Source organism: Corvus brachyrhynchos, unplaced genomic scaffold, assembly GCF_000691975.1.
Source record: "Corvus brachyrhynchos isolate BGI_N302 unplaced genomic scaffold, ASM69197v1 scaffold209, whole genome shotgun sequence".
Taxonomy (NCBI): domain Eukaryota; kingdom Metazoa; phylum Chordata; class Aves; order Passeriformes; family Corvidae; genus Corvus; species Corvus brachyrhynchos.
Genome location: NW_008246056.1, coordinates 2,088,731 through 2,092,326, shown reverse-complemented (window position 1 = coordinate 2,092,326; position 3,596 = coordinate 2,088,731).

Genomic DNA, 3,596 nt, shown 5'->3' with positions numbered 1-3,596 from the left:
GGGCACTTGGTCTGTTCAGCTGGAGAGGAGGAGACTGAGGTCAGAGCTCACAGCAGTTCTGCAGCTTCCTCACCTGGGGAAGAGGAGGGGCAGGCCCTGATCTCTGCTCTGTGTGACCAGGGACAGGACCTGAGGGAACGGCTGGAGCTGTGTCAGGGGAGGGTTAGGCTGGGTATCAGGAAAAGGTCCTTCCCCCAGAGGCACTGAACAGGCTCTCCAGGGGATGGTCACAGCCCCAAGGCTGCCAGAGCTCCAAGAGCATTTGGACAATGCTCTCAGGCACAGGATGGGATTGTTGGAGGAGCTGGACTCAGTGATCCTTCCAACTCAGGATGTTCCATGATTCTATGAACTCAGGCACGAGGGAACTTACAGTGCAGCTTGTAATTCTCACCAGTGAGGCCAGAGCTACAGTCGGTGACATGTGAAGGAAGCTCCTTCTGCAGGTGTTCTTCTCCCACTGTTCCGGGGGCTTTCCTCTGTCTGTTATTAGTAGTAGGGATCCTGTGGAGCTGGCAAAAGGAGATATATTGTTTTGCAAAGGATGTTATGTTCTTTCATCATCAGTTCTAGTGGTCAGTATCTAAGTTGTTAAAATTTATATCGCTGCAGACAAGCGATCAGTTCTTTTCAGACATGGGGGCAGACTCTTAGGATAAAAACATCCTTTGCTAAAAGTGAATAAGAAAATGTGACTAAATACACACAAAAAGACAGTCGGGATCAGTCTCTTCTCCCAAGTAAAAAGCAATAGGATAAGAGGGAACAGCCTCAAGTTGTGCAAGGGAAGGTTTAGATTAAATATTAGGAAAAAGTTCTTCATTGAAGGGTTGTCAAGCATTGGAACAGTCTGTCAGGAAAGTGGTGGAGTCACCAACCCCAGAGGTATTTAAAGCACATGTGGACGTGGCACCTGGGGACATGGTTTAGTGGTGGATTTGGCAGTGCTGAGGTTACAATTGGATTCGATGATCTCAAGGGTCTTCTCCAAGCTAAATGATTCTGTGATTCTAAGGGCTTGAGAAAGCAAATCCTCACAAAACACTGCGAGCCAAATCCATTCGAACACCTATGAATTTTATGTAATGTGGTGGAAAATCAGCAGCTCACCTAGTTAGGTAGAGTTGGGGAAAGAAAAAACCCAACCAGAAAACAGGGATGTGTTTCCTTTGTAGATTTCAGAGATGTATGCAGAATTCACTTGTCTAAACTCCAAACTATAATCTTGAGGATGGTTCCTCGAACGCAGTCCTGAACTCCATTCATGACATCTTTTATAATTGGAAGCTCCCAACACATTTCCCATCTGATGTGGAAGCTCCTTGTCTGTGTGGGAGTGGGCAGCTCAGCATCTTGCCCATGGCTGAGCCCAAGGGTTAGAGCACGTGGAAGGAGCGTATGCATGGCTCTGACAGAATATTCTAGGGAACAGGCCAGGGAATCGTGGCTTCCAGCTGGGGATGCTGCTGAAGAAATCCCACTGTGCTTCTGTGACAGTGTCAGTGCACACTTATTCATAAGGTACTTTTTTCCCTTGGAAATCTGACTTGTCATTTTAGAGCTTTATGTTCTATGTAATCCCACTGTTACTACTGCAATTTTATATATATATAGTCTCCATCATGCTGGGTTCAGTTGGTCTTGCAGAATTAGCACTGTACAGAAGGAATTACAAACCCTTTCTGCCCTAAATGAAATAAAAAAACAGCAGGGAGAGCTAAAAATCAGGAGTTTAGATGCTGTTGCTGTCTTTGAGAAAACCGTTAGCATTAATGCATATTAATTTTATTCATATACCACAACTGATACTGAGAAAATTGTCTGAGAATTTATTCCCAGGAAGCTGAAATGTCATGTTTTGTCCTGCTAAAATACTGTCTTGCCCCAGTTTTGAAGCTGGGAGCTCCCACCTCCAGGTTTGCATCATCAGTGGACACCCAAATGTTAAGGGGATTTCAGAAGTGAGTCAGCCACACTGACTGAAAACATTTCAGGGACTCAGGAACCACAGAAAGTTGAAGATGGCTGTTGTTATAAAGCTCAATGAGTTAAACATTTAAATAGCTCCCCATAACTGTTTTAACAAGCTTAATAGCTAAACAGCTATTAAATACAAACTCTCTCCACATGGGAACATTATTGAGGACATTTTAAATTTTTATTTCTTTTAACTGACTCACTAGAAACAGAGCTACTGTACCTTATTTGCATTTTATTTCATATTTTTTAGTGCAATTGCAATTCACTGCAGAAGTTTTTGGCACTAGGTCAGAAAATCAGATCAGTCTCTTGGCAGTATTTCTGCCTGTTGTGTTCCTCATCCATGGTGCAGTGTCTTGTCACCCGGCACTTGGATAATTCCTACAAACATAAAGCGGTGCCAGATCATTACCACAGATTTGAGACATCATTTATTATACTTGTTTCTTATTCAAAGGTGATGATTGGACTCTTCACTGAACCTTTAATACATGACATTAACTGGTGTTTATGGCACAGTTTGCCTCGAGTCTTGGCAGAGCGGGATCCCAGTTTATGTAAGGCACTGATTCTGAGTAGGCCACACTTGATATTTTTGCCCCATTTTCAGGTGAGCACTTTCTCTTGAATAGCTTTCAGCTATAAAATAGGGAACAGAATGCTTTATGCAAGACACTGATAGCCTCTTTTCTCCAAACAACTTATACAACAACGTGCTAAAGGGGTAAAAATAACAATCAAACCTCGGGGCAGTTAAATAATAGCCTGAGACTGAGCAGTTAAAGGGTCTGTATTATTCCTCCTTTTTGCTCTTCCGTCACAGCCAAAGCATAGCATGTCTTAGCTGTTTCCCAGGACATGGGAGATGCTGTCCTGAAGAGGATGTGGATTTCTTTGTGTATTTGCTGGGGCCAAGCTGGCCCCACACACACCTCACCAACAAGACCTGGGAAAGGGAACACTGGGAGTCACTCTCCATTATTAGGGTGACTTGTGTTACTTCACACAAATACACCCCTAGGTGACTGCTCAGGGTGAGCCAGAGAATGTTTTTCTGCTGAAACTTAATAGCAGGAAACTGAAGTGACTCAGCTTTGTAAGTACAATCAGAGATTTTTCATAACCTTCTCTCCCAGAACACAAATGTTTATGGTTTCTCCTCAGACCACGGTCTTACATGGCTGAAAGTACACAATCAAGTGTGGTTTTTGTAGAGGACATGTGAACAAGTTAGCTGGTTAAAAGAATTAATCTTTTTTTTAAAAAATCTATTTCCATCTGTTATTTGTATTTTATTCTGCCTGAAGGTCACTGGATTACTTTTAAGGGCACCACAAGCAATTTGCTGACTTTGCTATAAATTCTGTGTCTGTGTATTAGTAAAATCTGCTGTCACTTTAAAGTTGAAGTTCTGCTCCAAATATGAGAGCCTTTTCCTTCAAAAATTATATAAATAGCATAATCATACTGTCATTGGCCAACAGTAAAAATAAGCTCTTTAAAATTATTTCTGCTCAATAATTACTACGGAAGCCCCTCAAAGAAGCAAAACAGAGCACAAAAAAAAAAAAAAAACCCACAAAAAAAAAAACAACAAAAAAAACCAAAAAAACCCC